This window comes from Lynx rufus, unplaced genomic scaffold (assembly GCF_022079265.1).
Source record: "Lynx rufus isolate CCGP_SWC_20201006 ecotype Redwood Valley unplaced genomic scaffold, mLynRuf1.p SCAF_1, whole genome shotgun sequence".
In the NCBI taxonomy this organism is placed as follows: domain Eukaryota; kingdom Metazoa; phylum Chordata; class Mammalia; order Carnivora; family Felidae; genus Lynx; species Lynx rufus.
Window position 1 is genome coordinate 215,434,776 of NW_025814823.1, and position 23,776 is coordinate 215,458,551.

Genomic DNA, 23,776 nt, shown 5'->3' on the forward strand with positions numbered 1-23,776 from the left:
CAAATGGTTAAGGGTCTGACTAAAGATTTTTTTGATATAATTTATAGTAATTACTTTATAATCATACTTCAAATTTACTTAGCAGACTACCTGCTGATAGAAAATGTTCAAAAATATTTTGTGAATTGAATTAATCACAGCATTGCTAGTGAGGGCTTTCTATAATGTAGCAGGAAGAATCACATAGACAGGTATCTTTTTAAAACAATATGTTTTATTTTTATATTTTCTAATATATTCTTTTTGTTTTAGTCATATATTGTTTACCTAACTTTGTATTTGGGGGTCTTAGCAAAAGAAGTATTTTATCTCTTTCTAATTAACATTTCATTCGGGCTTTTCATCATAGAAATGGCCCAAAATGCTTCATGACTCAACAAATCTATTAGTTAGACATGAGTTTTATGTGTTATAAATACTACAACTTGTTTCTGACTCCAAAATGTGGATTAATTCTGGAGGAGGTACTGAACATGAGAAAGAAATGTTGGCTATCCAAATAAAGTGTCTGTTTTTGCAAAGGATTTGCAAAATTTAAAAAAATTTTGCAAAAATTAAAAAAAATTATTTATTTTTGACAGAGAGAGACAGAGAGAGAGTGTGAGCAGGGAAGGGGCAGAGAGAGAGGGAGACACAGAATCCGAAGCAGGCTCTAGGCTCTGAGCTGTCAGCACAGAGCCCAATACAGGGCTTGAATCGATGAGCTGTGAGATGGTGACCTGAGCCAGAATCCCATGGTTAATCGACCGAGCCACCCAGGTGCCCCTGAATAATATTTTTAAGAGAACCAATCCAATGTCCATTATACTTAGCAGTTGGATTTTCCATTTTATACTCTATCATGGGACCATTCAGTGGCAGCCTCTTGTATTAAGTGAATCCTTTGTTCAGATATTACTGGTCATGGCATATCTATGAACAAATTATTGTGTTGAAAGCCTATTGAGGAATTCTGGAAACCATGGTTTGTATTATATTCAATAGATAGAGGATAGATAGATAGATAGATAATAGAAAGATATCCTCCACTCATTTTCAATTAAAAAATAAAACAAACATTTGTCAATATTACAATAAGATCCAGAGGAGCTGATTATTTGTCCTTCCCAAGGATGTTGCCAAGATCATGGATAAATAATCAATTCCCCTGGATCTCACTATAATATTGGCAAACTTCTGGAGGTATAGAGGAGCCATAGAAAACCTTATATTTTCTGTAAATAGTCTATTATATGAATATAGAGTTAGATAAATCTTTGTCATTTTATTTACTCTTAATAATAATATTTAAATTTATCCCTTCTCAATCTCAAGCAGTGAGATATTCTCAAATATAGTTTAACGAACGCTTGTATAAATGATCTCAGTCACTTATGCAATGAACCGGTTACATATCTATAAATATGAGAGCCCCTGTTAACTTCTTATTCATATTCAATGACTTAGTAAAGGTCACAAATGGATCTAAAACACAGTTGGGCAGCTTGGTGCAAGTACAAGACACTACTGTGTAGGAGTTCACAGGTCAAAGAGAAGTGGCCAGATGAGATTCCCTGAGGCATGGAATGCCTTCTGTTGTCCTTGCTGACACTGGAATCTAACTCAGTCAAGAAAATAATTTACCAGATGTAGGACCTCAGGATAGAACACAGATCTAATTATCATCACAGTCAAAGATAATGCTAATGTCACTCAAGTGGGAACAGTTCCAACACTCATTTGTACTAAAAGGTGAATTGTGTTTGCTGACCCATTTTGAAAAAAAAGAATCTCAGGTTTTCAAACAGTATTTTTAGTACTTGGTATTATTTTTCAACTACTTCAGCCTCCATTTTGAGTTTGGAAGTAGCAACTAATATAATCTAAAAGAGTGCATAAATCATGTTGCTAATTTGGAGGGGTAAGAAGACCACAGTAATATCAAGGATGATAATGCTTTATATTAAGGAATATTATGTGGTCCATGGTTTGATTTTTCTTGGCCATTTTGGTTCCTTAAAACATTCTGAAGCTGAGGCAAATCAATGCCATCATTTTATAATTAATACATGAATACATGTCAATAAATAGTATATTATTGTTTTAGAAATATAATTCTTTGTAGTAATACTTGTAATTTTATAATCTTATTTCACTGGTTGTTTGTAAAGGAATATATAGCAATCATCAATCATGCAATGTTAATATATATTATATATATAGTAAATATATAATATAAAATATATACTATTATAATTATAATATATATATACTATATATGTATTTATATATAAATTATTTCTTCCAATGAGTGATAATGTAGCAATGAAAAGCATTATTATCTTCACTTTTGTATGAGGAAATACTCACCGTAATCTAAAATCAAATTTATCCCCTACTCAACATCACTTTAAGCCTGATGCCTGAAGTGTCCTGTAGCCTAACACCAATCTAAGAGGATGACTGATAAAGAGAGAGGTCAAAGTAGAAAAAGACGATAGTGTTAATCTATTGCAAATAAATTAACTTACATTTGAAAGTTTTGCAAATTAGATGAACATGTGAACACATTGTAAGAGCCCATCCTGTAAAAACTGAAGCTTATACTATATTAGTTTCATAGTAAATCCACTTTTAGTTAATACTGTGTTAGTAAGGATCTGAACTATGGCCGAATTGCTAAATGTTGCAATGAAAAACGAAAGTTATTTTTGTCTCACTTTTTAAATATAAATTTGTCAGATTGTTCTTTTAGAACAAAGTAGTGGATGGTTTGTGCTCTAGATTTCAGGATATAAATTCAAGCATATTGACAATGTAAAACAAAAAGTTTCTTAATTTCCCATGAACCATACTGGTTTCTGATCTCCAGAAAACTGATTATTAACTGTCTTTGTGATTGCTTAGTGGTCTAGATGACATCTCATTTTCAAATTTTTATTCCTATCTTTATTTCCTATCTGCATTTTTAATTGTAGTGATCATTCAGAGATATGAAACATCAAAATTTTAATTAACATAGACCTCCCACCTGGACTAGGAATTATCAAGAACAGAGATTTTGAGTAAAAGTTTCATTTTTGATAGTAAATGTTTGACCTTTATTGCTATGTTCTAGTTATTACTTAGACATCTTATTATACTTTTGAAAGAGTATTCATCTGAATTCTATATTTTATTGCATCATGCAGAAAACAGTTCATCCTCATAATCAAAACAGCAAAAGGTAAACCTACAGAAAATGAAATCATGTAAGCTTAAATTTATTAATTAAACCCTAAAATCTAGACTTATTTCTGTGGATGTCATGTAATAAATTATTTTATTATTCTACCAGATGGCCACACCTTGAAAAAAATAAATCAAGTTTGCTAAATCTCTAACTGGATGCTGTAACTTAATAAAGTATCTGCCATATATGTAGTCTTTCAATTTTGAAAGTAGTCTTGCTATGCTTAAAAAAAAAAAAGCTTTAACTGTTGATTTAAGGACATTGTTTTGGATATTTCTTACCTAAGAAAGTGTCATTAACGTTCCAGGAGTGAGATTTTGTTATTTTCCAATGCAAAATATTATTCCTGACCTGCAAGTTGGTTTCTCAAAACACTGTCATTTTCTGTCATCTACCACAAGAACTGCATAGAGATTTCAAACAGATTTCCACTCCTTACGTATCCATGGGATATCTAACTCATAGTATTTGCTTGATAAGATTTTCCCCAGTTACACTAATATTTCTACATGGGTTTAATGCACTTACCAAATAAGAGAATCACAAAGATTAACACACACACACACACACACACACACACACATTTCAGAGGACTTTCTATTTCACCTAGGACATTTGAGAAGTGATATAAAGGAAAAACCTATAAGAATTGTAAAGGCCAAATAATCTTCAAGTAGGTTTAAAAACATTTTTTTTTTTAAGTTGGCTCCATGCCCAGCATGGAGCCCAACACAGGGCTTGAACTCACGACCCTGAGATCAAGACCTGAGCTGAGGTCAAGAGTTGGATGCTTAACCTACTGAGTCACCCAGGCACCCCTAAAACATTTTGTAGTGAATGAAAATGAAGATTATCATTGCTCAAAACTTGTAATCCTTATTATTTAGACAAGTAGAAGATACTTTCAGTTTGGAAGTTTTGGCTTCCATAAAGGCCAAGTGGTATTTACCACACTAATCTTACCTCAAATAATCATCGTGAACTCCAAACAAATTATAAACAATAAACTGAAAGCCTTTCAGAGGCTTTAAGTAGAATGAACACAGATTACAAGCAGGCAGAATGTAATTAGATGGGGTGATTTATGATTACAAAACCTTTGCTCTGACGGCACCCCAAGTTTCTGTGGTACAAAGTGGCTAGAAATGAAGCAGAAATTTGGAGTCTTTTTTTGGTGTAATGAGTCAGAGAATGGCATTTAGGAGCACTGATTTGGTGAGAATTGAATAGAGATAATCCAGCAATGAGGGAACCACAGAAAGACAGTCTCCATAACCTTAAACAAAAACTCCCAAATTTGTGGCTGATCCAAGAATTGTGTGTGGGTGAGCAAGTTCTCAAAGAATCAGAGAGGGAAAGAACTACTGCAAAGCTGAGAGAGTAGAACAGACATCTCAGCTCCTGCTCACTTCAATGCATTGTGGAATTCAAGTCCCATTGAGTTAGAGAAATATGGCAAACCCTAACTGTATGTATTTACTATGTGCTAGGCCATAAAACAATCTCAATAATTTAAAAGGATTTAAGCCATACAGAATACATTTTCTGTCTACAGTGGAATTAAAATAGAAACAAAAGTTATGTCAAAATAACCAAATATTTTGACTTTAAGAAAAACATTTCTAAATAAACTGTGGGTGTGAGTAGAAACTGCAAAGATAAAATGAAAATGTTTTAATCACATGACAATGAACACACAACATACCCGAATTTGTGGAAGGTATCTAAAACAGAGTATGTCTTTAAATAATTATATTAGGGCCGCCTGGGTGGCTCCATCGGTTAAGCGTCCGACTTCAGCTCAGGTCATGATCTCACTGTCCGTGAGTTCGAGCCCTGTGTCGGTCTCTGTGCTGACAGCTTAGAGCCTGGAGCCTGTTTCCGATTCTGTGTCTCCCTCTCTCTCTGCCCTTCCCCCATTCATGCTCGCTGTCTCAAAAATAAATACATTAGGGGCGCCTGGGTGGCTCAGTCGGTTAAGCGTCCGACTTCAGCTCAGGTCACGATCTCGCAGTCCATGAGTTCTAGCCCCGCGTCGGGCTCTGGGCTGATGGCTCAGAGCCTGGAGCCTGCTTCCGATTCTGTGTCTCCCTCTCTCTCTGCCCCTCCCCCACTCATGCTGTGTCTCTCTCTGTCTCAAAAATAAATAAACATTAAAAAAAATAATAAAAAAAATAAATACATTAAAAAAATAAAATAAAATAAAAAATAAAATAATAATATTAGAAAAGAGGAACTGTTTAAAAGTTAATGTTTTGAGGTTACAGCTAAAGAAGTTAAAAAAAGGATGACAAGCCCAACAGAAGTAAATGGAAGTCTTTATTTAAAAAAAGAAGAAATCAAGTCATTTGAAAAAAATAATAATGTAAACAAGTAAAAAGTGGGTCTTTAAAATGATTAAGAAAAATGAAAAATCTGTAGCCATGTTAACCAATAAAATAGATTAACACATATTATCAAAATCAGGGATATAGAAAGGACACCATGAGAAAGTATTTAGATATTGGCAACATAATAAGGAAATATTATGTATAGCTATTTATATAAAATATTATGTAAAGCTATATAATATATTATTATTATATTAAATATATTATGTATAGCTATTTATACATTTATATATTTATATATTTATATGTTATGTATACATAATATATATATTATGTATAGCTATTTATATAATATATTATATTATTAAAATATTATGTATAGCTATTTATATAAAATAGACTACTTTCTTGAAAGGTGCAACTTGCCAAACCTTATATGGGATAATTAGAATATTTGAATAGCCATATACTTATTAGAAAAACTGAATGTATTATCAAAAATCTTCCCACTAAAATATCCCATGCAAAGTTAAGTTTGCTAGTTGACTCTATCAAATTTTAATGGAGAAAAAAATGCCAGTCTAACATAATTTTTTTTCAGAATAGAAAAGAAAAAAAAACACTTTTTAAATTATTTATGAGGCTAACATATCTTTGATACTAAAACTTGACAAGGCTATTACAAAAAAAGAACACAGCTAATTACAGATGAATTTTTCTAGCACAGACTAAACTTTCTTATTAATCTTGATGTAAAAAGTTGCAAAATTTTAGTGACTTGAATCCAGAAATTATATGTATTAAAAACATATAGAGAGAAATCACACAGAGAGAAGTATATAGGTTATATAGAGAAATATATAGAGAAAGTATATGTATCACATAAAAATATTTATTAAAATGACCAAAGCGGTTTATCTCAGCAAGACAGGACTTATTTCCTATTCAAAAATCAATGTAATTGAATATGTTAACAGGAAAAAATGATATAATCTTAGTGGGCATAGAAAAATGTGTTTAACAAAGTTTACACTAATTCATGATACAAGGTCTCATTACATTAATAATGAAATGATATTAATTGATCTGATAAAGGCCATCTATGAAAAACCTACGGCTAACGTTATATTTAAGAGTGAAATATTGAACATTATTCTCCAAAGATCCAAAGCAAGGCAGAGATGTCTAATGTCTTGACTTTTAGTCAGTCTTGTAGTAGACATCCTAACCAACAACTAAGGCTAGCAAAAAAGCATAAAGTCATAAAGGTTAGGAAAAAGAAAGTAAAATTGTTTTTATAAACAAAAGACAATAATACTAAGAATCTACAGAAAAGTCGCTAACAGAAATAAGTGATTTGGCAGCCAAAACAATCTGAAAAGAAAAAGGGGGGGGGTGGGGAACTTGCACTAATCTGATTTCAAAGCTAACTGTATAGCTCCAGCAGTCAAAACAAGGTGGAGATCACATACAGGTAGATGAATAATAGAGAAAATGAGTAATGGATAGTAGATTTTATAGCATATGATTTTGGAACATTTGAAAATGCATATCAAAAACAAAGTAAACATGAACTCTTCCTTACACTGCAGAGAAAAATTAATTTGGAATGGATCGTAGATCAGAATGTAAAAGTTAAAACTATTTTAAAAAATTAGAAGAAAACAAAAGATTAAACCTTTGAGACTTGGAGTAGGCAAAGAATAACAACACAATATGAATTAGACATTATTAAAAATATACCTTAAAAAGGCAGCATTAGAATTATGAAGAGATAAGCCACGTACATGGGGAAAATATCACAAGATATATATCTGACCAAGGATTTCAATCCAGAATCTATAAAGAATTCTTACAATTAAATAATAAAAATGTAAAACAAATAATATATAAACATGGGCAAAATATTTGAGTAGATAATGTAGGAAAGGAGAGATCCTGATGGACCACAAACACCTGAAGTGATGTTTAATGTTATTAAGCTGGAGGGAGAATCAAGTAAAATAGTCATTTTGGAAAGCAGTTTGGCAATTTCTTATACAGTTACATACACTTATTTGATCAGTAATTCTCCAGTATATTTACCCAAGAGAAAGGAACACGTATCTGCACAAAAACTTCTATGTGAAATTCATAGTGGCTATATCTGTAATATCCAAAATTGGGAAAAAAACAAAACAAAACAAAGCAAAACAAATGTCCATCAATACATGAATGTGTAAAAAATTGTGTTATATCATTAAGCAATAAATGAGAATCAACTACTATTATATGCAAAATGTGAATTAATCTCAAATCAGTATTCTTAGCAAAACTACCAGGCACAGAAAAATACACTCTCTGTGATCCCATTTACATAAGGCTATGGCAGATAAAACTCACTCAGGTGGTAGGTATCAGAGTAGTGACTATTGGGGTGCAGCCCATTGACAATAAAAGATGCATGAGAGAACTATCTGGGGTAAAGGAGAGGTGGTGCTGGTTACTTTGACTTATATACTTGTCAAAACTCATCAAAGCCTGTGTGTGTGTGTGTGTGTATATATGTGTGTGTGTGTGTGTGTGTGTGTGTGTGTGTATATGTGTGTGTATATATGTGTGTGTGTATATATATATATGTGTGTATATATATATATGTGTGTGTGTGTATATATATGTATATATATATATGTGTGTATATATATATGGTGTACATTTTGCTTTCTGTGAATTTATACATAAACATTTAAAAATGAAATTATTCATTTCATTCATTCATCATTCATTATTCATTATTTTCATCTCACTGGAAAAGGAGACAAAGAATGCAAGATGAAACACAGAAAATCATAAATAGATAAAATGTCAAGTCTGTGTATGTGCAATGAGGAAGGAAGGACTATTTACAAACTGTAATATTACTGTAGAAGTATGTGGTATTAATTCTACCTGCTCATCAAAACATGTCAGAGACATGAAGGCCAGTGTGTATACTGATAAAAATATATATGTATCCATGTTCTTCCCTAAGAACAGCTGTTGATGTTAGCGAATAATCTTTAGTTCATCCGTGTTTTGAAATTTCCTCGAACTTGCAATGTGAGAGGAAATTTTATAGGGTGTTAAAGTACTAATGTTGTAGGAGTTTGATTTCATTTGGGGAATATTAGTTAGGTGGTTAGCACATTTTTAAGTTTGCCTGTTTTTGTTTTGTTTTGTTTTTTGTTTTATGTGGAGTGTTCGACAAGACATTACACTTCATCCAGTAGCTGAATTGTCATAAGAAAATAAATCAATTTGTCATGAAATTTAACCATCCCTTCTTCAAAAGTTAATCACTCTCCACACAATCCAGTCTATGAGTTTCTGTGAGGTCTCAGTGAAAGCGTTCTGAAAGTTACCCAACAGGAGTGGTTTATAAATATATAAAAAGATATGTTTGATTGAGAGAAGGGCTGTTTGCACTTGGAGTATAAATAGTCCATAAATAGTAGAAGTGTTTTTTTTTTTCCAATTTTGTGGAAAAAACTGTGTCCCTGCATGGTTGAAAATGTTGTGAGATATTAAGACCAAAGAATAGCTTTTGAGATTGAATCCTATCAGACATCTTATCCATTTCTTACTCTCAAAGACCTGAACACACGAACCAGAAGTATTTATTCCTGTTCACCAAGTGGAAATCACAAGGAATGACAGCACACACTCTTGTGGGTATTCTCAACTGCAAAAATGAGCTCTGAGCGAATACCTACCAAATCATTGAGGTGTGTGCCAGGACCATCAGAGGCAACAAATTTTCAGGCCCAAAGAAAAATGGATATTGAAAGCATGTGCGATGAATTCATTCAGAGATTTAAGTTAGGGTGCCGCATCTACAACGTAAACAATTGGCAGTTAATAGAAGAATTTATTGGAGATCTTGGAAAGGAAAAATATAATTACTGAATTAAAAAAATTAATACGTGGGTTAAATAGTAGAATGCATATAGCTGAACAAAAATTAATGATGTGGAAAATTAGAGGGAGGAATTTCCTCAGCATGTAGCATCCTGGGATAAAATGCAAAGTAAATAGGAGAAGAAAAGTGGTAAGACGAGATACAGAGGTGCTAACCTCTCTCCGGCAGAATTTTGGAGTAGAGAATAAATATAAAGATAACAATGCAGGTATGGAAGACATGAAAGCTGGGAGTGTCCTACAATGTTAACAAGGAAAGGATCCTCAGATTACAAGAAAAAAAACGGCCCATTTTGAAACATTGTGATAATTTGTTTCAAGACAGAAAATCCTATAGCAGAGTGAAGATGTAAGTTACCTACAGAGCAATAAGAATCAGACTGACTTCACAACTAGTTTCATCAATATTAAGAAAACAATGAGCAGATTCTAAAAAATTTTTATTTTCTTTTTTTAAATTTTTTTAACATTTATTTATTTTTGAGACAGAGAGAGACAGAGCATGAGCAGGGGAGGGGCAGAGAGAGAGGGAGACACAGAATCCGAAACAGGCTCCAGGCTCTGAGCTGTCAGCACAGAGCCGGACACGGAGCTCAAACTCACGGACGGCGAGATCATGAACTGAGCTGAAGTCGGACACCCAACCGACTGAGCCACCCAGGAGCCCCTCTAAAAAAAATTTTAAAGGAAAACATGATTGTGTAAATTCCACCTCCAAATTGTTTTGTACCCCACAAGTTGAATGATGAATAAAACAGTCAGTAAAATACTTAACACATTTAACTCCACCAGACTCTCCCTGAAAGTCTCTAGAAAATGTACTTCCTTAAAGATGAATAGATAGAACCCAAAGAAAGAAAATAGACTAAACACACACATAATGTTAAGCAAATAAATTAGCTCATTTTTGTACAAATAAACATTTAAAAGAATACATGTTTTTCTACTGATCTAGTAGCTAGACGTAGAGTATGGGGTGGGAGTGATAGAAGGAAGTAAAATCACAGTGAGGTGGCTTGCTTTGAGAGATAATGTTCATATGTTCTTTAAAATGTGTTACCATGATTAGTTTTGGCTGAGAGTAAAAGAAACTCAAAATAGCAATGGTTTAAGCAAGGATGATATTTCTTTTTCTCATATGAATGTCTACAGTTAGACAGTTCAGAGCTCTTTGATGGATCTGTTCTACTCCTTCCCCAGGGAACTAATTTCATTCTCTCTTGTCCTCCATATCCAGGATTTTCAATTCACCCTATGGCTTCAGGTATTGGGTCCACTTCCAAATGTACACTATAGTCCATCCAGCAAGAATTAGGGAAGGAAAAATAAAGAGGTGGGGCACAGGGCACTTCAGTTGCCTTTGAAGGAAGCCTACACAAGATGCTTTAGCTTCAGTCTCCTTGGCAAGACTTTAGTCCAATGGCTCAGTAACATAGACTTGCACTGTCGTCTTTGGGTGACTGTTCACTTATCTAAACATCGGAGGATATATTACTATGGAAGAGAACAGTTACTGCAGCACAATGCCAGCACAACAGCTCTCTTTGCCACAATGTCAAACAAGGAAAGGAGGAAAAAATAGAACAAAAGTTTGATTAATTCAATGGAAGACTGAAAGGCACAGACAGGAAGCAAAAAGAAAACATGATATATGAAAACCATAGACAGACTATGGAAATTATCCTCAAGGACATGTCTAAGTTTTTAATACCACTTATTTTCCCTGCAGCATTTAGCATTGCTTATTTTTCGGTATTTGTTTCTTCCCACAAATCTTGGGACTCTATTTCAATTCTCTCCACAAAACTGTGAGCAACTTGAGATAAGTAATAATATTTTACTGTTCCTGCCATCATTTCTTTAACATAGTAGGCACTCAATGAACATTAGTTTAATGATAATTAGAATAGGTAAGCGTCTGGGGTGCCTCGGTGGCTCAGTCAGTTAAATGTCCAACTCTTGGTTTCAGCTCTGGACATGATCTCATGGTTTGTGTGTTCAAACCCGCATCGGGCTCTCTGCTGTTCAGCACAGAGCCCACTTCAGATCCTCTGTCTCCCTCTCTCTCTGCCCCTCCCTCGTTCACTCTCTGTCTCACAAAAATAAATAAACATTAAAAAAAAAAGAATAGGTAAGTGTTTGAGAGATTGGGTTTAAGAAAGAAAGGCACATCTCACTTATTATTACTTAGAAATCGACAGAGAAGGGGCCATGCCATTTAAGCCTCTTTAGCATCAATGGTGCCTATTTTTCAAGGGACAAATTAAAAAGATTTTGTAGTCCAGTGGATAAAGAAGTTTTTTTTATCTAGATTATAAAGTAATCTGGAGGACTGGAGTAGAAATGAAAATTAAAGGAAATGTTTAAGCAACAGTAGAGACGTGTCAAAACTCATTTGAAAGGGAAGTGCCTTGAAAGGGAACTGGTTTCAGTTAAGCATCAGAATAAATAATGATACTGATCGATTTAATTCCATTGGATAAAATAAGAATCAGTGATTTCATAGTTGGCCAGGGCTGCCATAACAAAGTATTACAGACTGGGTGGTTTAAATCACAAACACTTATTTTCTCATAATTCTAGAAGCTACAAGTCGAGATTAATGTATTGGAAAGGTTGGTCTCTTTTGAGGCCTCTCTCTTTGGTGGCTTGTAGATGGCTGTCTTCTCCCTTGATCTTTAATTTTCCCTGTGTGAAATGTCTGTATAATATTGGTGTGTGTGTGTGTATATATATATGTGTGTGTGTGTATATATATATATATATATGTGTGTGTGTGTGTATATATATATATACACACACATATATATACATATGTATATATACTATCTGTAGTATGTGTATGTGTGTGTGTGTGTGTGTGTGTGTATACACAGTATCTATATATTTATATACTGAACCATAAAGGAAAATATCTTGTTGGGACCAGTGAAAAACACATATGTGGTCTGTGGATTGGATACTAGTACGTATCAACACTGATTTCCCCAACTGGAAGATTATATGAGGACGATTAGGAGAATGTCTTTGTTTTGGGGGAAAACACTAAAGTATTAACAACTTGCTGTCAAATGATTCAGAAAAAGACCAACTAGGGGTGCCTGGGTGGCGCAGTTGGTTAAGCGTCCGACTTCAGCCAGGTCACGATCTCGCGGTCCGTGAGTTCGAGCCCCGTGTCAGGCTCTGGGCTGATGGCTCAGAGCCTGGAGCCTGTTTCCGATTCTGTGTCTCCCGCTCTCTCTGCCCCGCCCCTGTTCATGCTCTGTCTCTCTCTGTCCCAAAAATAAATAAACGTTGAAAAAAAAATTAGAAAAAAAAAAGAAAAAGACCAACTGATGATATAGTATGTGTGTGTATTTGTTTATGAAAAATGTCATTAAATGCTAAAAATTGGGAAATATCAGTGAAAAAAGATATGATAAAATCTTTGTATTGTATTTAGAAATCTTTATATATTTTTTACGTCTTTAAAATAAAACTTCTAGTCAGTGTGCGTTTCTTACCAATCTTTGCCACAAATTCATCAACTAATAGAAGGGAATTTTGTTTTAAGGTATTTTTCTTAACTTAGAGCAATTCAGTAACTTCAAGATTCTGTCCAACTGCTGCTTAATGAGACTAATTGGACCAAAGTTAAAAACATTTCATAAATTATTCATTGAAATTTAGTATTAATTATATAATCATCCAAACCGATGCATTGTTGTCAGATCTTACTGAAATAAAAAACATCATAGTTTTAAATAGGTATGACAAATTCATTAGGAAAAGTGCTAGAATTCCTGATTGTTGTTTTTTTAATTTTGCATGATTTTATTGTTGCTATAAAATTGGTTTAATAAAGTTAGTTTCCCAATTATGAGCTTTTTTCACTTGTTTATTTTATTACCCTTTTTTTATCACTTTATTTTTTTTTGTTATCAATATACTCTTTTTTTAATTTTATTTATTTATTTTTTATTATATGAAATTTATTGTCAAATTAGTTTCCATACAACATCCAGTGCTCATCCCAAAAGATGCCCTCTTCAATGCCCATCACCTACCCTCCCCTCACTCCCACCCCCCATCAACCCTCAGTTTGTTCTCAGTTTTTAAGAGTCTCCTATGCTTTGGCTCTCTCCCCCTCTAACCTCTTTTTTTTCTTTTTTTTTTCCTTCCCCTCCCCCATGGGTTTCTGTTAAGTTTCTCAGGATGCACATAAGAGTGAAAACATATGGTATCTGTCTTTCTCTGTATGGCTTATTTCACTTAGCATCACACTCTCCATTTCCATCCGTGTTGCTACAAAGGGCCATATTTCATTCTTTCTCATTGCCACATAGTACTCCATTGTGTATATAAACCACAATTTCTTTATCCATTCATCAGTTGATGGACATTTAGGCTCTTTCCATAATTTGGCTATTGTTGAGAGTGCTGCTATAAACATTGGGGTACAAGTGCCCCTATGCATCAACACTCCTGTATCCCTTGGGTAAATTCCTAGCAGTGCTATTGCTGGGTCATAGGGTGGGTCTATTTTTAATTTTCTGAGGAACCTCCACACTGTTTTCCAAAGTGGCTGCACCAGTTTGCTTTCCCACCAACAGTGCAAGAGGGTTTCCGTTTCTCCACATCCTCTCCAGCATCTATAGTCTCCTGATTTGTTCATTTTGGCCACTCTGACTGGCGTGAGGTGATATCTGAGTGTGGTTTTGATTTGTACTTCCTGATGAGGAGTGACGTTCAGCATCTTTTCATGTGCCTGTTGGCCATCTGGATGTCTTCTTTAGAGAAATGCCTATTCATGTTTTCTGCCCATTTCTTCACTGGATTATTTGTTTTTCGGATGTGGAGTTTGGTGAGTTCTTTATAGATTTTGGATACTAGCCCTTTGTCTGATATGTCATTTGCAAATATCTTTTCCCATTCCGTTGGTTGCTTTTTAGTTTTGTTGATTGTTTCCTTTGCTGTGCAGAAGCTTTTTATCTTCATGAGGTCTCAATAGTTCATTTTTGCTTTTAATTCCCTTGCCTTTGGGGATGTGTCAAGTAAGAAATTGCTGCAGCTGAGGTCAGAGAGGTCTTTTCCTGCTTTCTCCTATAGGGTTTTGATGGTTTCCTGTCTCACATTTAAGTCCTTTATCCATTTTGAGTTAATTTTTGTGAATGGTGTAAGAAAGTGGTCTAGTTTCAATCTTCTGCATGTTGCTGTCCAGTTCTCCCAGCACCGTTTGTTAAAGAGACTGTCTTTTTTCCATTGGATGTTCTTTTCTGCTTTGTCAAAGATTAGTTGGCCATACTTTTGGGGGTCTAGTTCTGGGGTTTCTATTCTATTCCATTGGTGTGTGTGTCTGTTTTTATGCCAATACCATGCTGTCTTGATGATTACAGCTTTGTAGTAGAAGCTAAAGTCTGGGATTGTGATGCCTCCTGCTTTGGTCTTCTTCTTCAAAATTACTTTGGGTATTCGGGGCCTTTTGTGGTTCCATGTGAATTTTAGGATTGCTTGTTCTAGCTTTGAGAAGAATGCTGGTGCAATTTTGATTGGGATTGCATTGAATATGTAGATAGCTTTGGGTAGTATTGACATTTTAACAGTATTTATTCTTCCAACCCATGAGCATAGAATGTTTTTCCATTTCTTTTTGTCTTCTTCAATTTCCTTCATAAGCTTTCTATAGTTTTCAGCATACAGATCTTGTACATCTTTGGTTAGATTTATCCCTAGGTGTTTTATGCTTCTTGGTGCAATTGTGAATGGGATCAGGTTCTTTATTTGTCTTTCTGTTGCTTCATTATGAGGGTATAAGAATGCACTTGATTTCTGTACATTGATTTTGTATCCTGCAACTTTGCTGAATTCATGTATCAGTTCTAGTAGACTTTTGGTGGAGTCTATCGGATTTTCCATGTATAATACCATGTCATCTGCAAAAAGTGAAAGCTTGACTTCATCTTTGCCAATTTTGATGCCTTTGATTTCCTTTTGTTGTCTAATTGCTGATGCTAGCACTTGCAAAACTATGTTAAACAACAGCGGTGAGAGTGGACATCCCTGTCGTGTTCCTGATCTCAGGGAAGAAGCTCTCAGTTTTTCCCCAATGAGGATGATATTAGCTGTGGGCTTTTCATAAATGGCTTTCATGATGTTTAAGTATGTTACTTCTACCCCGACTTTCTTGAGGGTTTTTATTAAGAATGGATGCTGAATTTTGTCAAATGCTTTTTTTGCATCGATTGACAGGATCATATGGTTCTTATCTTTTCTTTTATTAATCTGATGTATCACATTGATTGATTTGTGTGTGTTGAACCAGCCCTACATCCCAGTAATGAATCCCACTTGATCATGGTGAATAATTGTTTTTTTTTTTTTTTTTTTTAACGTTTATTTATTTTTGGGACAGAGACAGACAGAGCATGAACGGGGGAGGGGCAGAGAGAGAAGGAGACACAGAATCGGAAACAGGCTCCAGGCTCTGAGCCATCAGCCCAGAGCCTGACGCGGGGCTCGAACTCACAGACCGCGAGATCGTGACCTGGCTGAAGTCGGACGCTTAACCGACTGCGCCACCCAGGCGCCCCTGAATAATTGTTTTTCTATGCTGTTGAATTCGATTTGCTAGTATCTTATTGAGAATTTTTGCATCCATGTTCATCAGGGATATTGGCCTGTAGTTCTCTTTTTTTACTGGGTCTCTGTCTGGTTTAGGAATCAAAGTAATACTGGCTTCATAGAATGAGTCTGGAAGTTTTCCTTCCCTTTCTATTTTTTGGAATAGCTTGAGAAGGATAGGTATTATCTCTGCTTTAAATGTCTGGTAGAATTCCCCAGGGAAGCCACCTGGTCCTGGACTCCTATTTTTTCGGAGATTTTTGATAACTGATACAATTTCTTTGCTGGTTATGGGTCTGTTCAAGCTTTGTTTCCTCCTGTTTGAGTTTTGGAAGTGTGTGGGTGTTTAGGAATTTGTCCATTTCTTCCAGGTTGTCCAGTTTGTTGGCATATAATTTTTCATAGTATTCCCTGATAATTGCTTGTATCTCTGAGGGATTGGTTGTAATAATTCCATTTTCATTCATGATTTTATCTATTTGGGTCATCTCCCTTTCTTTTTGAGAAGCCTAGCTAGAGGTTTATCAATTTTGTTTATTTTTTCAAAAAACCAACTCTTGGTTTCGTTGATCTGCTCTACAGTTTTTTTAGATTCTATATTGTTTATTTCTGCTCTGATCTTTATTATTTCTCTTCTTCTGCTGGTTTTGGGGTGTCTTTGCTGCTCTGCTTCTATTTCCTTTAGGTGTGCTGTTAGATTTTGTATTTGGGATTTTTCTTGTTTCTTGAGATAGGCCTGGATTGCAATGTATTTTCCTCTCAGGACTGCCTTTGCTGCATCCCAAAGCGTTTGGATTGTTGTATTTTCATTTTCATTTGTTTCCATATATTTTTAAATTTCTTCTCTAATTGCCTGGTTGACCCATTCATCCTTTAGTAGGGTGTTCTTTAACCTCCATGCTTTTGGAGGTTTTCCAGACTTTTTCCTGTGGTTGATTTCAAGCTTCATAGCATTGTGGTCTGAAAGTATGCATGGTATGATCTCAATTCTTGTATACTTATGAAGGGCTATTTTGTGACCCAGTATGTGATCTATCTTGGAGAATGTTCCATGTGCACTCGAGAAGAAAGTATATCCTGTTGCTTTGGGATGCAGAGTTCTAAATATATCTGTCAAGTCCATCTGATCCAATGTCTCATTCAAGGCCCTTGTTTCTTTATTGACTGTGTCTAGATGATCTATCCATTGCTGTGAGTGGGGTGTTAAAGTCCCCTGCAATTACCACATTCTTGTCAATTAGGTTGCTTATGTTTGTGAGTAATTGTTTTATATATTTGGGGGCTCCCGTATTTGGTGCATAGATATTTATAATTGTTGGTTCTTCTTGATGGATAAACCCTGTAATTATTATATAATGTCCTTCTTCATCTCTTGTTACAGCCTTTAATTTAGAGTCTAGTTTGTCTGATATAAGTATGGCTACTCCAGCTTTCTTTTGACTTCCAGTGGCATGATAAATTGTTCTCCATCCCCTCACTCTCAATCTGAAGGTGTCCTCAGGTCTAAAATGAGTCTCTTGTAGACAGCAAATAGATGGGTCTTGTTTTTTTTATCCATTCTGATACCCTATGTCTTTTGGTTGGAGCATTTAGTCCATTTACGTTCAGTGTTATTATAGAAAGATACAGGTTTAGAGTCATTGTGATGTCCATAGGTTTCATGCTTGTAACGATGTCTCTGGTACTTTGTCTCACAGGATCCCCCTTAGGATCTCTTGTAGGGCTGGTTAGTGGTGATGAATTCCTTCAGTTTTTGTTTGTTTGGGAAGACTTTTATCTCTCCTTCTATACTAAATGACAGACTTGCTGGATAAAGGATTCTCAGCTGCAAATTTTTTCTGTTCATCACATTGAAGATCTCCTGCCATTCCTTTCTGGCCTGCCAAGTTTCAGTAGAGAGATCGGTCACGAGTCTTATAGGTCTCCCTTTATATGTTAGAGCACATTTATCCCTAGCTGCTTTCAGAATTTTCTCTTTATCCTTGTATTTTGCCAGTTGGACTATGATATGTCGTGCAGAAGATCGATTCAAGTTATGTCTGAAGGGAGTTCTCTGTGCCTCTTGGATTTCAATGCCTTTTTCCTTCCCCAGATCAGGGAAGTTCTCAGCTATTATTTCTTCAATTACACCTTCATCACCTTTCCCTCTCTCTTCCTCCTCTGGAATACTAATTATGCGTATATTATTTCTCTTTAGCGCATCACTTAGTTCTCTAATTTTCCCCTCATACTCCTGGATTTTTTTATCTCTCTTTTTCTCAGCTTCTTCTTTTTCCATAACTTTATCTTCTAGTTCACCTATTCTCTCCTCTGCCTCTTCAATCCGAGCCGTGGTCGTCTCTATTTTATTTTGCAACTCATTAATAGCATTTTTCAGCTCCTCCTGACTGTTCCTTAGTCCCTTGATCTCTGTAGCAATAGAATCTCTGCTGTCCTTTATACTGTTTTCAAGCCCAGCCATTAATTTTATGACTATTATTCTAAATTCACTTTCTGTTATACTGTTTAAATCGTTTTTGATCAGTTCGTTAGCTGTCGTTATTTCCTGGATGTTTTGTTTTTTTTTTTTTTTTTTCAACGTTTATTTATTTTTGGGTCAGAGAGAGACAGAGCATGAACGGGGGAGGGGCAGAGAGAGAGGGAGACACAGAATCGGAAACAGACTCCAGGCTCTGAGCCATCAGCCCAGAGCCCGACGCGGGGCTTGAACTCACAGACTGCGAGATCGTGACCTGGCTGAAGCCGGACGCTTAACCGACTGCGCCACCCAGGCGCCCCTCCTGGATGTTTTTTTGAGGGGAATTCTTCCGATTCGTCATTTTGGATAGTCCCTGGAGTGGTGTGGAACTGCAGGGCACTTCCCCTGTGCTGTCTTGAATAACTTGAGTTGGAGGGCGGGGCCGCAGTCAGACCTGATGTCTGCCCCCAGCCCACCGCTGGGGCAACAGTCAGACTGGTGTGTACCTTGTCTTCCCCTGTCCTAGGGGTGGGATTCACTGTGGGGTGGCATGGCCTGTCTGGGCTACTTGCACACTGCCAGGCTTGTGGTGCTGGGGATCTCTTGTATTAGCTGGGGTGGATTGGCAAGGTGCACGGGGGTAGGAGGGGCAGGCTCAGGTGGCTTATCCCTGGTGATCCACTGTGGGAGTGGCCCTGAGGCACTTGGAGGGAGTCAGACCCGCTGGAGGGGTGGATTCGCAGAAGCACAGTGTTGGGTGTTTGCCCAGTGCAAGCCAGTTTCCTGGCAGGAACCGTTTCCCTTTGGGATTTTGGCTGGGGGATGGGCGAGGGAGATGGCGCTGGTGAGTGTGTTTGTTCCCCGCCCAGCTGCACTCTGTAGTCCGGGGCTCAATAACTCTCCCTCCTGTTGTCCTCCAGCCTTCCCACTCTCCGAGCAGAGCTGTTAGCTTATAACCTTCCGGATGTCAAGTCCGCTTGCTCTCTGAACACGCTCCATCTGGCCCCTCCGCTTTTGCCAGCCAGACTCAGGGGCTCTGCTTGGCCAGCAGCCGCCCCTCTGCCCGGCTCCCTCCCACAAGTCCATGCAGTGCTCACTGCCTCTCCGCCCTTCCTACCCTCTTCCGTGGACCTCTCTTCTACGCTTGACTCCAGAGAATCCGTTCTGCTGGTCTTCTGGTGATTTTCTGGGTTATTTAGGCAGGTGTGGGTGGAATCTAAGTGATCAGCAGGATGCCGTGAGCTCAGTGTCCTCCTACGCCGCCATCTTCCCAGAACCGTTTTTTTTTTTTAATGTTTTTAATGTTTGTTTTTGACAGAGAGAGAGAGAGAGAGAGCATGAGAAGAGGAGGGGCAGAGAGAGAGAGGGAGACACAGAATCTGAAGCAGGCTCCTGGCTCTGAGCTGTCAGCACAGAGGCCGATGCACAGGGCTCGAACTCACAAACTAAGTGTGTGACCTGAGCCAAAGTCAAAGATGCTTAACTGACTGAGCCACCCAGGTGCCCCCTGATTATTGTTCTTAATAGAATCATTTCTGCTCTTGGAAATAGGTATGAGTCTTTTAGTTCCAGCCACTAAACTAACAATCCTGTATGCAGCTCATTAATCCATATCTACCAAGCTTTCACTCTGACAAATTAAGACATATTTAGCCACCTTGATTATGAAACACTTTTCAAAAGTACATCAAATAATGATCCTTGTTTCTTGGTATGATTATCATAGCGACCAGCACTCCAAATCCATAATATTTTATCTTCCTCTTTATGTGCATTTAGAAGGATGCTTTTAACAGATTAAAATAAGAAATTCAAATCTACCTAATGTTCAAATCAAGGTTTTAAGCTAGTCTCATATTCTGAAGAACTAGGTTAATGCCTATTTATGAAAGTAAAGTGATGATTATTCACTTTGTACTTTCGGTATTTGTTGATGGTGCCATGGTATTAGTAGAATGGAAAGACTTTTAGAAATCAAAAAGCATGTTAGAATTCTATAAAACATTTTTGAGACCAAAAATCAGTGATAATTATTTCTTTTATTTCCTCTGCATCAAGATTGTCTTCATCCTCTCATATTCTCTAAGATGAGGGTAATCAAACTACTTATTGAGAGGAAATTTTATTTGAGATATATGTTTATCAATGGTCCCTTATGAAATTACCATTGTTATACTCATAATATCACAATCTGGATAGAGGACATACAACCAAAAATAAATGTTCCGTTTATTTTTTATCCATTTTACATTCTCGATCAGGCAGGCTGTTTGCTGCTGTTGTTGTTTTTCATGGATTATCTCATCGAGTTGTCGCTATGACAGAATGAAATATTCATTAATATTACCCTAATTTTAAGAAATAATTCTTTTTTTTTAATTTTTTTTTCAACGTTTTTTATTTATTTTTGGGACAGAGAGAGACAGAGCATGAACGGGGGAGGGGCAGAGAGAGAGGGAGACACAGAATCGGAACCAGGCTCCAGACTCCGAGCCATCAGCCCAGAGCCTGACGCGGGGCTCGAACTCACGGACCGCGAGATCGTGACCTGGCTGATGTCGGACGCTTAACCGACTGCGCCACCCAGGCGCCCCAATATTACCCTAATTTTAAATATGAGGAAACAGAAGATCAGAGAGATCATGCAATATTCCTAACACCACACAGCTAGAGGTAAGGGGAAAGCCAGGACTATACCACTTCACATATCTTAACCATTTTGATTGATTTTTTTCTTCAAAAAGTTTAGGAACCTTTATTCATTGAATGGCTAAACATTTTACTATTGATTAATTTGATTAATTTCAGTTAAAATTCATGTAAATATTCCCAAAAGTAGATCTAGAGAAATCATGTTGGTAATCTTTGTAATGTCAAGGAATAATTTTTTTTTGAAATGACAATTTTATTAATATAGTTTTTAAATGTTTATTGATTTATTTTTTGAGAGGGAGGAAGGGGAAGAGAAAGAGTGACACAGAGAATCCATAGCAAGATCCACCCTGTTAGCACAGACGCTTGAACCAAGGAACAGTGAGATCATGACCTGAGTCAAAGTCAGACACTTAACCAACTGAGCCACCCAGGTGCCCCAACAAGTACCAATATTAATCATGTCCTAAAAATCAAAGTTAAATACTATTAGACCATTTATTTCTTGTCATTAATGTTCAGTTTGGGAATGAATAAGGTTATGCATTTTTAACATATGTAAAGCATCATAAAATATAACACCTATGTATTTTCAGTGAGAATTACTGACTCTTCCCCAAAGCTTAATTGATTAATCCATATTTATCTAAGCATAATTATTTTATTTTTTGAACTATAATATATATTCAGGAAGGAACACAAATCATGAGAACACAAATCAGGAGGGAGAACTAGGAGCCTCTCTAGCCTCCTTCTCTCCAAAAGTAGTCATCACACTTGGACTTATAATAGTTTACATTAGTTTTACCCGTTTGGGGAATATAAATAAATGCAATGATACATTGTCTATTCTACTGAGCCTCGTTTATTTTAGAATAGAGTTTATGAGATTTATCAATTTTAAAGGTCAGTCAATGAAATTCACGACCCTAACAATACAAAGGGACAATAAACAGAGGGTGATAAAATAATCGATTCTGAAAAAAACACTTGACAACATCCAACACTCGTTCATGATAAAAATTTAACAAACTGGGCGTAGAAGAAGAGAATTCTTAGTTAAAATGCACACAGATGTCGTAATTTTGAAATGAATCTTCATTTTCAAAACCAGTATTACATAGTGCTGTTAAGTAGTAAGTTGCTAAGTTTAATCAGTATCATCGTCATGTTGTATTGCTATTATTTTAGGTGGTGAGGTTGATATATTTTACCTTTTTCATACAATTTATTTAAGAGATAGTTCATAGTTTCTTAATATTATTTGAAGACTGCATGAATTTCCTGGGATTATCATAACAAATTACCACAAATTGGGGGGTTTATAATGGAAACTTATTATCTTAAAGTTTTGGAGGGTATGAGAATAAAATCAAGGTGTTGACAGAGTCATGCTCACTCCTTAGGCTCTAGGAAGGAATCCTTCCTTGTTTCTTCATAGCTTTTGGTGGTTTCTGGAAATTCCTGACACCCTTTGTTTTATAAGCACAACATTCCAATTTTTGACTCTGCTATCACATGGGTTTCTATCTATACCTGTCTGTGTCTTCACATGGTCTTATAATAAGGATTCTAGTTATATCACCCTAATTGGATATAAGATCATATTAACTAATTGTACCTACAAATATTTTATTTCCAAATAAGTCACATTTTAGTTTCCAGATGAATATGAATTTTTGGAGAATACGGTTCAACCCAGTAAAAAGACTTTGCATTGAAATTCAGAACTATAATTTTTCCATTGGCTTTGCATATCTTCAAAAATATAGACAGAATTTTTAAATTAAGGCAATTAAGAATGGTTTTTATAAAGATGTTTCAACATTAATGTCATTGTTACAGTCTCAAATACTCATATTTAAATATTAATAACTGTATCAAAACTTTATAAGATGCATTTGTAAAAAAACAATTTGTAATTTGTAAAATAATAATTACTTCTATAATTTCACTACAACTATTCTTTTGTCTTATTATATAATAGTGAAATCTTTTCAAATTTCTATGTATTCCTAGAGTATGGAGAGGAGTAGAATTTGCCATCTCAAAATATGCCTCCTTGGCATAAGGATTATTTTAGGCTGATTATTTTTAAGGAACAGCAGACATAGAAAAAGCTCTGAAAACTTAGAAGTTACTCTTTTGTAAGAGACATTTACATTTATGAGGGAAATCCCCGTTTATAAGGGTGTCTCCCTCTCTGTGCCAGGAAGAGAAAGATGACGGACTGTCTAGAGACTCTCGTCAGTGGAGAAGGCAATGACCTAAATCGAAATAACAACCTTGTTTTCTGTGCTTTTCCTGGTAACTGCAATTACTGCCCCCACTAATCTTTCATCATTAGCTGGAGCTGGTATTTGGAGGTGATCATGTGAGCCATTTCCTGGAGTTACTGTTCTTCTGGGTATCTGTGATATATGACAGTATGTTATTACCACCTTGGCCCAAGACAATCAGATCAAGAGTAATTACAGAATATAAGAATCTAGTAATATTAATCCATCATTGTATGGAAGACATTAGGATCAAGAACCGGTAGTAGAGGAAAACTAATTCTCTCTTTACCCTTCTATGTTCATGGCTGAG